This window comes from Bos javanicus, chromosome 16 (genome assembly GCF_032452875.1).
Source record: "Bos javanicus breed banteng chromosome 16, ARS-OSU_banteng_1.0, whole genome shotgun sequence".
Lineage (NCBI taxonomy): Eukaryota > Metazoa > Chordata > Mammalia > Artiodactyla > Bovidae > Bos > Bos javanicus.
This window is the reverse complement of record NC_083883.1, coordinates 56,478,219-56,493,561: the sequence shown is the minus strand read 5'-3', so window position 1 is coordinate 56,493,561 and position 15,343 is coordinate 56,478,219. Positions and strand designations below refer to the sequence as shown.

Here is a 15,343-nt window from a genome sequence, read left to right as displayed (position 1 = left end):
TTAAGAAACAAAGATGTTTCACTGTGTTCACCCCTGGAAAAAAAAATAGCAACAACTTAACTGTGTTTATCTTTGTGTACATGCACGTGCATTTAACCGGTTTCGATTAGGAAAACCTGAGACAGAACATATTTAATTTCTGTAGGGCAGACAACAATGATGACAGCTGCTGTTGCTAACATTTACTGGACACTCTCATATGCCAGGCGTTATTACAGGTGATTTATATTCATTATTGCATGTACTCCCATGAAGCAGGTTATTAACCAAGGTTCAGAGAGGTTAGGTAACATGCCCAGTACTACACAGATAACGAGACAAAATGAAAAACTAAAACCCAGATTGGTTTGACTCTGGAATGACTGAATGACTATGCTTCGCTCTCATTAGCAAACATCTCATGAAATGACAATAAGAAGGAAAAAATGTGAATTATATCTTAACACTAGATAAAATGGGAACTAGATATTGGGCAGAGTTAAGAGACAGATACACATCTATGCTCAAAAAGTGTTAATTGAATAAAGCATTTAGAAGGAAGCTTTATAGTTAAGTTCTGTTCTTGGTATTCTGTTTACATCATGACTGTTGACTTGAAGGACAACAGAAAACGTAAGCTTTTCAATCTATAACGAGATTCAAAAATATCACATAAAACTAGAAGGAAAAACTAGTAAGATTAAATTTTACAGGGATGACTTTAAAGCCCTGCAATTTAAAGCCCTGCAATTAAGCTCAATAAATTAACTTTTCAAGTTCCGAATATGAAAAATCTGGTTGACAAACAGTTTAAAATGACAGACCTTAAAAAGTTCACTATAAACTTAGGATGACTCTGTTGTTGAAACAGCGAAGTATATCTGGGATATATCTGGTATATATATATTTTCTTAAACTGGAATTACCAATTCATTTGAAACTATAGTTGGTGAAACAAGGCATTACTGCTACGAATAAACCAATCCCTGTGCTATGCTGTGCTTAGTTGCTCAGTCATGTCTGATTCTTTGCGATCCTGCAAATGTAGCCCGCCAGGCTCCTCTGTCCAGAGGGATTCTCCAAGCAAGAATGCTGGAGTTGGTAGCCACTCCCTTCTCCAGGATCTTCCCAACCCAGGGATCAAACCCAGGTCTCCTGCATTGCAGGCAGATTTTTTACCATCTGAGCCACCTGGGAAGCTCCCAAATACTGCAGTGGGTAGCCTATCCCTTCTCCAGGGGAACTTTTCAACCCAGGAATCAAACTGGGGTCTCCTGCATTGCAGGTGGATTCTTTACCAGCTGAGCTACTTTGTTTTATTTTCTTCATGGCGTTTATTATAATCCAAAATTACCTTACAAAGTCTTAACTTGGAATACTTTTTGTTTACCTCTATTTGCACAGAAGCCCTATGAGAGAAGAGAGTTAGTCATTCCTAATCACCACCATATTCCAAATATTTCAAACCGACTTGCACCTAAGAGGTACTCAATAAATATCTATTGAATGAACAAATGAGCAAAGTGCAGGGAAATAAAGACATTTAATCTGGGAAGAGGAGGAAGATATAAGCGCAGTTATCACATATCAAAAGACCTATATCAAAAAAGAAGATCTATTTCTGTTTTCTGCAGAAAGATGAAAGTAAAAGTTTAGTCACCAGTCGTGTACGACTCTTTATGACCCCATGGACTGTAGCCTACCAGGCTCCACCGTCCATGGGATTTTCCAGACAAGCGTACTGGAGTGGGTTGCCATTTCCTTCTCCAGAGGATCTTGCCGACCCAGGGACTGAACCCAGGTCTCATAAGATTTGGGCTCATAATTAAGAAACATCTTCTAAGTCATACAGCTGTCTAACAATGGAAAGGGCAATCTTACTGGCTGCAAAGCAATTCCTAGGGGTAGGAGGTTGTGTCCATAAGTTATCAGTTAACTTAAATCTATGATTTAGAGTACATTAAGAATATAATAAGATGATACACGAAGACTGAAAGAAAAGTGATCTAAGTCATTACTCAGAGATGGTATCTTGAAAGATAGTATAGAAAAAAATCAGTACAAACTGGATTCTGAATGAAATGGAGAGTGAGGGAGAAGAAAAAGTTATGATAGACTTTTGTCCAATGAGCATTTACTAAATTCAGAGTTGTGAGCTGGAGGTCTAGGAAGACACTAGGAAGGTACCAATGAAATTAATAAGAAAACAAAACACAACAAAAGGAGATGGTAGTATAAGGAACCAGTTGGCAACAATGAATTCCTTTTGTAATTGTTTGGGTTTAAAATTTTATGAGAAATCCAGAATAAAAAGGGAAAATATGTGTGACAAGATAAAGGTAGAAGGCCAGATTTGGAGAGCATCATTTGAAAATATTTGTCAAAGAATTGTACTTCAAGCCCTGAGAATGGATGAGCTTTCTGCAGAAATATTCAAAGAGAGCAATAAATTAAAGAAAGGGAGAACATCAAAATTATAGCTCTGGAAGGGCCATTTTTAAAGGCCAACTAACTGTTCATTTGTCCTTGGGAGAAGGCAATGGCACCCCACTCCAGTACTCTTGCCTGGAAAATCCCATGGATGGAGGAGCCTGGTAGGCTGCAGTCCATGGCATCGTGAAGAGTCGGACACGACTGAGAGACTTCACTTTCACTTTTCACGCATTGGAGAAGGAAATGACAACCCACTCCAGTGTTCTTGCCTGGAGAATCCCAGGGATGGGGGAGCCTGGTGGGCTGCCGTCTATGGGGTCGCACAGAGTCAGACACGACTGAAGTGACTTAGCAGAAGTTCACTTAAAAATCCCAAAGGTCATTCCATCTTTGTAAAAACCTGCACCAAAATGCATTCTTAAAAATCCCCCTGCAAAATATATTCCAAACAGTAAAGATATTTGTATTAAAATCTTTCTACATTTTAAATGTAGTTATGGAATACAAATGGTAAATTTTCTTTTAGCAAATGCTATCAAATAATTAATAATTTAAATTTCTATTTAAAATAGCAAGTATTAAATTATACTTTGATTTGCTAAACAGATAAGCAGAAGGACTTAAAACACTTTTTTCCTGAATTTGTAGTTCAACACATAAGTTTAGAAAATAACATCTTATCTTCTAACAAGTCCAAAATATCTATCTGTATTATATCAAATTAAGCACTTCTCAAATGGTGAAAAAAGGTTTCTGCATTTCAATACATGCTCCAATGTTCTAAAATAGTATCTTTCTGGATGAAATTGAGACATTATAATTAATGAAATTTAATTATAAAGATCTAGTTGTTTTTTTCCAAAATGTGATTTTTGTTGTTGTTGTTATTGTTAATTCTTTTCTCAATCTTACTTAATCATAAACAAGGTTAACATAATGATTAAAATTACAGGAAAACTAGGTTTTAAAAACTGTAGAGCATCTTTGTAATTTAGCCCCAATTGGAAGACTGGAAACTACAAAATTAGTAAGTATATTGCAATTAGTAATCAGGAAGAGAAAGGAGAGGCAAATTCTTATCAAAATACTACATCACTAAACTGTTGTTTAGAAGAAATGAAAATAAGTAGTAAGGAAAGGTGTATTTCAAATAAAAGGTCTACTGCTATAAAAAATTTTTTTTTAAAAAGGTCTAACCTAATCGAAGAGGCCTATATTCAGTTACTTCTATGAGCATAAAAAGAACTGAATGCCTCTCTTGGTGTATACTGTAGGAAACTGTACTCTATCGCTATCCTAAAACATTTATACTATATGTATATATGTATGTGTATGACATTTATATAAGTAAATATCAACATAACATAATGTGTAAAAAAAGTTAATATAGCTAGCCTAAGACTACTTACCCTTTGAACAGCCTCCTTGTAAGGTTGTCCTTTGGCTAGCTTCTAGGAACATGGCAGATAAACAGTTCCCTACAATCATATAAAACTTCCCCTAAATGATAAAGAACTCATTATGCCTAGACTGTGTGTACAAATAATATGGTTTAAGTTAAATATGTTTTTCTGTGGGAGTCTGGAACTTTGGTAGGTGCAAGGAAAGAATGCCTACATGACCAGTTCTGGGTAACATCCCTGAGAGTTGAGTCTTTAATTAGTTTCATTAATAGACAACATTTTGCACATGTTGTCACAACTCACTGGAGGAATTAAGTGCATACTATGTGACTCCACTGGGAAAGGACTCTTATAACCTTCTGTCTGAGTTCCTTTGCTCATTTTGCTTTATATCCTTTTGCTAATAAACCTTAACCATGAGTACAATTTACTAAATCTTATGAGTTCTTCCAACAGAACACCAAGCCTGAGGATGATCTCAGGATCAATGATAAAGACAGTTTGAGACTCTTTGATTACTAAACATTGATTTACACATTAAAGATGCTTATCACATATGCAGATGGCAAAAGCTTAATGAATGTATTGGAAGATACAGTGAAGTATCAAAAAGGCTTGAACAACTGAGCTGATTCTAACAAAATGAAATTAAGTGAGATAAGATGGTCTAGGACTATGTTTTTAAAAAACAACACAACATATGTATACCTATGGCTAATCCATATTCATGTTGGCAGAAACCAACAAAATTCTGTAAAGCAATTGTGTGTTTTACTTGCTCAGGTGTGTCCAACTCTTTGCAACCCCATGGGATGTAGCCCACCAGGCTACTCTGTCCATGAGATACCTTCAACTAAAAAATAAATAAAATTTTTAAAAAGAGGGAGGGGAAAAAAATAACACAAGCTACTATACATGTAGGAAGAAGGAACTTATAATTAAGTAGGTATGAAAAAGACTTCAGGGTTTATTGAAAATAAATCCATATATTAATATAACATATAATTAAATTAATATATATTATATAATTAATATAAACCCATATATTAAATGGTAAGATATAACTATCAAAGATTCCTAATTTACTTCTGTGCTAAATAAAAAGCATACTGTATACAAACCAAGAGTAAATAACAGCACAATTCTCCTCTGTTACTGGTCATATCACATATAGAAAATTATATTTATCCATTTAAAGAAGAATATATTACAGCACATTCATGGCAAAGCTGGTGACGAGCTCTAAAACCATATTTTACAAGGAACAGCTCAAAACTAAAAGACGACTAGAGACAGGCACAATGGTTCTACTAACATATATACAAAGTTCTTGGGTAAAATAGAAATTTTAATTTTTTCCATATAATCACAAGGAAAAGAAATCAGGAAGACATTCATTCAAGTTGCATACAAATAAAAAAATTATCTAAAATTCAAAGCTACCCCAAAGACCATTTACCCTCCTTTAAAATACATGTTTGAAGCCTAAATGTCCACTTAATGTGGGTTTTGGAAGGAAGAATTCTATTAGGCAGATAGCTATATTAAATAAAACTTAAATAATCTTTCATTTCTTCTAAATACTCTTTTCCATAGCTGCTTCATGTATACTCTACTAGAAAGGCAGAGGGAAAGGATTTTGAAGTAATCTTCAGTCCCACTGCACCCTTAACTGAGTTGAGGAGAAAAGTGATAAGACTTCAAAATACAGTTAAGCCAAATTATTCAATTCAACTCAACAAATAAATGACGTACTAGAGAGCCCTTTACGTTCAGCTCAACAAAGAACTGAGGAGCCACCATGTACAAAGCGCTCTGAGGAACCAGGGCAGTGTAAAAGAATGGGGAGAAAAGCTGGACTTACAAGCATTCCCTGGCTCCTTAGACATTTATACCAGGTGTCACAGCTCCAGACTGGTAAAGCCTCTCACTTGCTTACCACAGCTCCAGTCACCACTGTGGGAATATGGTTCTGAAGGTTAGAAAAATCCCAAGTATCAAAACCAGGCCTGGGGTTCTCAACCATTAACAGCTTATGTCTTAAGGTCCACCCTCAAAGACACAGGCCTCCAAGGTGTCTGCTTGAGAAAAGATCCTCCCCCACGGCTATAACAGAGGCAGAAGAATACAAGAGGGAAAATGTTCTAAGTCTTTCTCAAACTCTAATATAGGTGGCTGTGTGACACACACAACATGCTTTCCACCAAAAAAAAAAAAAAAGAAAGAAAGAAAGAAAGGAAGGAAGGAAGGAAAGAATTTGAGTACCATAGTTTAAATGAGGCTCAGCAGACCCATCCCAGTTTTAAGGGTTTTAGTGTTGTTTTTCAGTGTATGGAAGATAAATACCACAAAAAACACATTAAACAAAGCAACCTCTTTCAGGGGCTCAGAGGAGATAAAGTGAAAATCAATTCTCTTAATTTACTTGTTAATGTAGAATTGCTGCTGGAAGTCTGTGGTGAAGCAGGTAGATTCATTACTATTTGAACCACCAGGGAAGCCTAAAGGTAGGCTGACAGTTGTTAGCGTGAAGGTAAACCGGCTCTCTTCTTTTAGAAAATTGTTACCATGTATAAATAATCATTTTAATAATACTAAGTATTTCTCTTTCTTAAAAATTCAAACAAAATAATACTAAAGTTTATTTATAAAATGTTCATAAAAAGTATGCAATAACATAGAAAACTGCTTAAGATATAAATAACTACATTAAAAACCCTTTACATAGAAAAAATCCTGGTCCATGGTAGAAAATGACAGGGGCGGGGGAAACAAATGAGTTTTTATATCTATGTGTTAATATTATATAGAATTATGGGTGATTTACTCTCTTTTATATCCTTTTAAATACTCCTTATATTTCCTGCTGGCTCAGACATAGTTTGCCTGCAATCCAGGAGACCCAGGTTTGATCCCTGTGTAAGGAAGATCCCCTGGAGAAAGAAATGGCAACCCATTCCAGTATTCTTGCCTAGAAAATCCCATGGACAGAAGGAAGAGCCTGGTGGGCTATACCCTATGGGGTCACAAAGAGTCGGACACAACTGAGAAACTAACACACACATATTTCCTTAAGGAATAATACTTGTTTAAAGATCAAAAATAAAAACTAAAATGAATTCTGACTGAGGATGAAAAAGGGGAATTAGCTATGTTGAAGCAATGAGAATTAGAAGAGGCAGACTATTACTCAACATAGTTTTGGAAGTCCCAGCAGGGCAATCAGAGAAGAAAAAGAAATCCAGATTGGAAAAGAAGAAATAAAACGCTGTTTGCAGACAACTTGATACTATACATAGAAAACCTTAAAGATACCACCAGAAAATCACCAGAGTTAATCAATGAAATCTGTAAAGCGGCAGGATATAAAATTAATATACAGAAATCCCTTGTATTCCTATACACTAGCAACAAAAAATCCAAAAGAAAAATTAAGGAAACAATCCCATTCACCATTGCAACAAAAAGAGTAAAATACCTAGGAATAAACTTATCTTAGGAGACAAAAGATCTGCATGCAGAAAACTACAAGACACTGATGAAAAGAAATCAAAGATGACACAAACAGATGGATACATACATTATGTTCTTGGATCTGAAGAATTAATATTGTGAAAATGGCTATACTCCTCAAAGCAATCTACAGAGTCAATGTAATTCCTATCAAATTACCAATGGCATTTTTCACAGAACTAGAAGAAAAGTTTTACCATTTTTATGGAAACACAGAGCACCCCAAATAGCCAAAGCAATCCTGGGAATGAAAAACGGAGCTGGAGAAATCAAGACTCCCCAACTTCAGATTGTACTACAAAGCTACAATCATGAAAACAGTATGATACTGGCAGAAAAATAGAAATATACATCAATGGAACAGGACAGAAAATCCAGAAATAAACCCATGTACCTATGGTCAACTAATCCATGACAAATGTTGGAAAGACAGCCTCTTCAACAAATGGTGCTGGCAAAACTGGACAGCTACATGTAAATAAGTGAAATTAGATCATTCTTTAACACCTGACACAAAAATAAGCTCAAAATGGATTAAAGACCTAAATGTGAGACTGGACATTAAAAAACTTTTAGAGGAAAACATAGGCAGAACACTCTCTGATATAAATCGCAGCAAGGTACTATTCACTTTGTCTCCCAGAATAATGGAAACAAAAACAAAAATAAACAAATGAGACCTAATTAAACTCAACGACACTTTTGTACTATGCTGAACACTGAACATTTCCTTCCCTTTCACTTTAATAAATTTTCAAATATCCCAAGGTATCCTCTGAGACTAAAGCATCCAAACACATAGCTATATATTTAGGTCAATTCATCTTTAAAATTGGCAACCCACTCCAGTATCCTTGCCTGGAGAATTCAATGGACTGACAGCCTGGCAGGCTACAGTTCATGGGGTTTCAAGAGTTGGACATAACTTAGCAACTAAACTGCCATCTTTTAAATGCATCAAGTTCTCTAATTCTTCAGTCTATTCCATTTTTCCTAAAATTGTTTTGCAATCTCTCCCTCAAATTCTAGAAATTAGATAGTCTGCCCCTTAGCCTGCTTCCCACAATTCAATAAATTACTCTCTGGACTTAAAAGCATCCAGGAGTATCTGCAGAACCACAATTTATGTCACATAAAACATAAACAAATATTTATTGTCCTGATTTATTGATACAAAAATGCAAACATAACCAGCTAATTCAGATTTCAATAATTTGAATTTTGCAATGACTCATCTTGAAAATCTTTTTAATGGGTACCATAAGTTAAATGATCAAAATTTTCACAAAAACCTTAAATGTTTAAAACAACAAACTTTTCAAACAATTCAGTAAAATTAAGTTATATTCAGTTGATGCATACACTAGAAACTAAGGAAACAGTTCATCTAAGGACATTTATAAGGCAATCCTGTGTTAGCCTAATTAGAGTTCCTTTAATTTTTCTATAACCACATTATTTCACTGAAAGAAAACTGAATTATACATTAACAGGGTTTTATGTAAAAATATCACTAATTCAGACTGCTCTCTCTGATTCCCTGAGTACAATTTTTTAGACTATACACAACAAAGCACTTCATAAAGCACGGTAGCCAGAAATGTCAAGACCTTTTCTATCAGTAGGTTCAGAAAAAAACATCCTATTATGACTTCAACAACACTGCAAATCCATTATAAAGAATATGTAGAACATAAAGTGAACAGCTATGACATGTTTACTTTTCAAAAGCGGATATATATATATATATATATATATGTGTGTACTAGTGTTTTTGACAATTCTTCATCATTAAGGAGAAGGGGGCAACAGAGGACAGATGGATGGATGGCATGATCAACTCAATGGATGTGAGTTTGAACAAACTCCAGGAGATAATGAAGTACAGGGAAGCCTGACGTACTGCAGTCCATGGAGTCACAAAAAGTTGGACATGATCTGGTGACTGAACAACATCATCATCATTAAGGTTATAGTTTTTAAATATATAACTGCTGCTGCTGCTGCTGCTAAGTCACTTCAGTCGTGTCCGACTCTGTGTGACCCCATAGACGGCAGCCCACCAGGCTCCCCCATCCCTGGGATTCTCCAGGCAAGAACACTGGAGTGGGTTGCCATTTCCTTCTCCAATGCATGAAAGTGAAAAGTGAAAGTGAAGTTGCTCAGTCATGTCCAACCCTCAGCGACCCCGTGGACCGCAGCCTTCCAGGCTCCTCCGTCCATGGGATTTTCCAGGCAGGAGTACTGGAGTGGGGTGCCATTGCCTTCTCTGAACACTGCTCAATTCAGTTTACATATCTCTCAATAAATTCAGCAGATGTTTTTAAACTGTTGTGTTTTTTAAAAAGATAGGTAAATTTTATGACCCTCTATGGATAAGAAATTTAAGAAATTAGCAGTGCTGAGAATACATCTCATTAAAATTTTCCATGACCTCAAAATCCCACCTTCAATATACAATTAAAACTTCATATGGAATTTTTCCTGTATTAACTAAGTCAGTCCTCATTTTCTACTCAATGAAAAAGGGTCAGATCCCTTAACGACCAGCCATCCATAAATACATTATTCAAGAACTTTATCACAGGCAAAAACGTTGCTGCACAAGGTATACGGTCAGTACTATCTTTGTCTGGCTACGTGATCTTGTGAGGGTCACTTAAAAATCTTATCTCAGATTTCTACATGTAAAATGAGATAGGGTTTACTCACAGGAGCTTTTAGAATACATTTAATTCATAATGCCAAGGGCATTATACATGTTCAAAAGCATTTTAAGCTTTCTCAAAACTTAATTTCTTAACACATATGACAGGAGAGGCAAGTACTTGTCTCCAATCTCCTCTATGCACACAGAATCATTTGAATATATCCCATATTAACATTCCCAAACTAAGACATCACTGGTAATCTCAACAAAGAATGTTACCTCAAATCCTAATAAGTTTTCTATTTAAAAAATATGTGTACCTTTAACTATAGCAAAAGTAAACACTCTGCAATGACTGCAAATTGAAAGCAGAGGGATTTTTTCTCAGCCTGTAACAGGTGCTTCCCTGGTGGCTCAGTGGTAAAGAATCTGCCTTCCAATGCAGGAGACATGGGTTTTGATCCCTGGATCAGGAAGATCCCCTGGAGAAGGTAATGGCAACCCACTCCAGTATTCTCACCTGGGATTCCCATGGACAGAGGAGTCTGGTGGGCTACAGTCCATGGGGTTGCAAAAGAGCTGAACATGATTTTTAAGCATTATAACAAATACACATATATCCACATGCACACACCTTTTTATCTTGTCCCATAAATAAATGCTACCACAAAATGTTCTGGACTTCAAAATCTATAAATGTGTATCAAGGTATAGCCCTCTAATAAATTTAAATTTTTTGTTCAATTTTAAGTATTAAATCACATATAGAAACTGAGAAGATAGAGCTGATAAGTCGTGCTGATGACTGAAATAACAGAAGCCATTACAAGACCCATTTAATAATAATATATTCTAAACATAAATCTTCAAAATGTACTTTTCCACAGTTATCTCCAAGTAAATATACCTAAAAATCCAGTAATCTTTTGAGATCTTGGAGTGCAAGAAGTTAAATGCATATTTATTTGTAATTTTCCTTAAATTTGAAAATCTAATTTATGGCAAGAACATTTCACAAAAACCTACATATACATTACACAGAAGTTGTTTTCTTACAAATAAGAAATTATAATTTGCAATTGGCAAGGAATTCTAAAGACAAAATTTTGAAACTTTTTCTTGCCAAAATAATCACAAGAAAAATCCAAATACAATTTAACTTGTTAAAATATTAAAACAAGAACTTTATGATTTTTTTAACCTATTGTTCACAAATTATCTTTTAACCTTGGCAAAACCTATCATTTATAGTACCAATTTTACAAATACCATTTTTAATTACAAAACCTGTGGAGGAGTTAATAATTGTGAAGAAGCTATTTATTATTATAAAATGTATACTCTAAAAATACCTATTTTAAACTTCAGACTTTATTAGGAATATAAGTAAATGTTTTAAAACTGTATGTTACACAGAGTATATGCATGAACACTTGCTCCTGTCAGGCATAACCTCAGACAAATGCACAGGTCATTTCTTGCTACAGTCTGCACTGCATTCAAAGACACATTTTGAATTTTAAAGAACAGACTATATAACTTTGTCCTTGATTTTTTTTAATGTGTGGGCCTTCCACTGAAAATAATGTCATTACTTTGAATTTATAGAGTATATTTGAGTAGTTTTAACCAGCATCAACATCATTTCCACTTGCTTAAGCAGAAAACATAAAATAAAATTGGAGTCAGATTTCTAAACTCAAAGAGAAACGTGATTTATTTTGCATAAAGGAGCATTTGGGGAAATTTCAGAATTTAAGGAAAAAATTCCATCCAATAAATTCTATCTCTATACTTTATGTTGCTTCTTGATACTTATCACCTGCATATTTTGAAATTTTACAATCTCCAAAATTAATTTGATCCCATTTATGACAGTGAAGATATTGATATCATATATGCCTTAAACACCCATCAGACATAACCATCTCCAGCTGAATTTATTACTCTGATTTTCTTCACCATAATAGGGAATCGTATGTGAAAATAAAATAAAAGTTATCATTAAAAAGTTACAGATATGATCTTTGGGGATGGGGGTGCTAAAAAACAGAATCTTGCCTATCTGTGAAATAGGCAGCTAACACATAAGCTGGACTCCACTTCCCTAATGCAAGGTCATCCTTCTGTTATTTAAAGATGTGAAAAATGCATTTTAAAATGTATTAATGGTGCATTTTTTTAAAATGGTGCATTAAAAAAATGTGGTAGGTAACAGAGATACATTTTAGATTCAGCAAATAACACTTAAAAATGATTATGCTGAAGCAAAATTATATAAAGAACATCTAATATCAAAGAAAGGCATCAAATGTCTCTGAAAATTTTACATGTAATAACAAATATTATACAAGTCAGAAACTACATAAACTCTTTAAATGAAAATTGTATTGATACAAAATTTGCTAATGTTACCTGTAAAATCAACAAATCTACTATGAAACATCAAAATAGTTTTTAAACAGCACACTTAACAAGACAATTTTTCCAATTATAAAAGAAGTAAAGGTTCACTATAAAAAATTTTTAAACAGTATTAATAAAGAAGGAAAACCTAATCACATCACTTTTAATATTTTTAAAGAATTGTTACACTATTAAATAAAGGTAAAATATTTTAAATTATAGAGCAAAACTAGCACTGGATAAAACTGCTGCCTCTAGATTTTGTTATTCATTGAAGTGTTAAGGAAATTTCCTCCCTTGCTTATTTTCTAAGAAGACTTTCCTGAGGAATAGATATTAAATTTTGTTGAATAATTTTATAGCATCTGCAGGAACAATTATGTTGCTTTTCTCCTCTGACCTATTACTAATGGACAATATTAATAAATTTACTATTAATAAGTGAAAAAAAAAACTTATGTTTATAAGAAACACTGAAAGGAGGATTATTTTTTCTCTTCAAATCATTTTTCCTCAATGTCCACACACTTGGTTGTTGATTTACAACTTTCTACACATCCTTCCTAATCTTAAAGTTTTACTCAGGGAAAGGAGCAACTGTTGGACCCTACACATCAGAACAGAGCATCAACTCAGTAACAAAGGCTCCTGTGCACTGTGACGGTCCTTCCGGGACAGAAGGATGCTATGCTCAGCACATTACACAAGCAAATTCCCCACATCTTAATTTCCTCTGCTTATCACACATTTATATCGTTTTCACATCTAATGATTACCTTCCAGGGTAGGGAGAGACAGAGGAAAGTCATTTAAGGCAACAACTTCATTTCTAGTTTTATATAATAAATGATATAAAGAGAGCAACTCTACTTATAATCTTTGTTTCTTCCAGGTAATACGTTTATGACAAAATACCTTAAATTCCAAGTTAGTACACAAGGAAAACTAAAATGCAAAGACAAATGGCAAGGTACTCAACAATGCTTTCCTACTACTGCCAATCTGATGAAAGAAAAATGTTTAAGGATGTTGTTTTAAATATATAACTAATATAATTTTTGTATTTACTATATTCAATAAAGTGTTAGTCGCTCAGTCATGTCCAACTCTTTTGCAACCCTATGGACTGTAGCCCACCAGGCTCCCTGTCAGTGTAATTCTCCAGGCAAGAATACTGCAGCAGGTTGCCATTTCCTTCTCCAGGAGATCTTTCCAACTCAGGGATCAAACTCAGATCTCCCGCATTGTAGGCAGATTCTTTACCAGCTAAGCCACCAGGGATGTAGGTTAATCTCAGAGTCATCCTGTCTCGTTTCATCGTCTGCTTGCTGGATACCTTTCATCTCCAATGATGTCTTCATGAACAACTATTTCTGGGAAAAGAGCTTTCAGAAATTAAGGAAGCTTTCTACATTTAAAAAAATCTGGTGGTTTAGTCACTAAGTCATGTCCGACTCTTGTGACCCCATCGACTGAAGCAGCCAGGTTCCTCTGTCCATGGGATTCTTCAGGCAAGAAAACTGGAGTGGGTTGCCATTTCCTTCTCCAGGGGATCTTCCCAACCCAGGAATCAAACCCAGGTCTCCTGCACTGCAGGCAGATTCTTTACCACCTGAGCTATGAGGGAAGCCTGGGTTTAGGCCAAATTCAAGTTTAACAGATTTGGCAAAAAAAAAAAAAAATGTCATTTTATATAACTCTAAAGTGTTATAAAATACACCTTCCTTATCAGAATCAGTAATCTTTAACTTGTGATAGCAATAAATATGGCAGCCACAAAGACAATAAAACAGCAGCTACCACAATTCGAACACTTTATCTCATTTAATCTTTAAATCCAGCCTACTAGGAAGGTACAAGTCTCTGGATCTTTCTGATCCAGATGAGAAAACTGAAGACTTGGAACATTTAGTATCTTACCTAGGGCTAAACAGCTTATGAGGGCTAGGGTTTCAGTCCAGGCTTCACAAACTCATAGGTTACAAAGCCTTATGACATTATATAACTTTAGAAACAACTCCACAGGTAACAGAACATTTAGAAATAGACTACAGCATTATTGTTTGGCTGCCATCTATAACCAAATTGGATAATTACCACAGAATACAGTATAGTGGTAAGAATGATGGTTATGCTTTCCATTCTTAAAACATATTCACCTTAAAAAGGCAGAATAGTTTCAAAATAAATATTATCTTATAACAAAACACATATTAAGTCAAAAGGAAGTTAAGTGGCTTATCCTGGCATTGCCCACAAAACTTTAAAATAAGTGAAGAATCTAAACCAAGGACTTGCCTTCTAGAGGCTTTCCTTTCAGCCTATAACAAAGCTTTCCTTCTCCACCCTTTGTCTTCAAAAAAATCACTAAAAAAATTTAGAGAGACTTGGAAAAGATATGCAATGAAAACTTAACAGAAATGAACAAAAGGACTATCAAGGGACTGTCATGCGCCAGGGTTTCAGTTTGATTAAAGACTAAAGCACCAAGTGTGGGCTTATCAGATTGCTATTTTAATAAAAGAGAGTTTTAAGATCAAGGAAAAAGATATCACAAGGAAAGAACTGAAGCAAAGATTTAGGTGAGGGGAAAAAAATAAAAAACTCAAACAAGCTTTGCAGGGAAAAGGTAAAGACAGAGGTACAAAATTTGAAGGTTGTGGGGGGAAAAGGCAGGGTAGCAAAATGGTTATGTGAGTGTGGACGAACCTCTACCACTGACCACTGAACCTTGGATAAATCGCTTTTCTTTGGCTTTCCCATCTTTAGTATGGGGATAAAAACAGTAGCTATCTCCAAGGGTTGCAGTGAGAATTAAAAGTTATCACATACGTAAAACTTCACTGTGCCTGGCATATAATTATTAACTAGCATGAGGAAAAGCAAAAAAGAAAAAATGCCATAAACACAGCCTCAGGTTTTCATTACAAAGGATGTATGAAGTCTTTTCTAACTATAC

General features: G+C 34.8%; 2 protein-coding genes across 4 annotated transcripts in view; both read right to left on the bottom strand.

Moving 5' to 3' along the window:
* The window catches only part of RABGAP1L (RAB GTPase activating protein 1 like), a 741,235-nt gene that overhangs the window by 455,384 nt on the left and 270,508 nt on the right, over positions 1-15,343 (bottom strand). The window lies entirely within an intron of this gene.
* Positions 6,594-15,343, bottom strand: part of GPR52 (G protein-coupled receptor 52) — a 28,136-nt gene continuing 19,386 nt past the window's right edge. For both annotated transcript variants that reach the window (XM_061381725.1, XM_061381723.1), the window contains exon 2: positions 6,594-15,343. This exon is cut by the window's right edge. The gene's annotated coding sequence lies outside the window, so the exon portion shown is untranslated.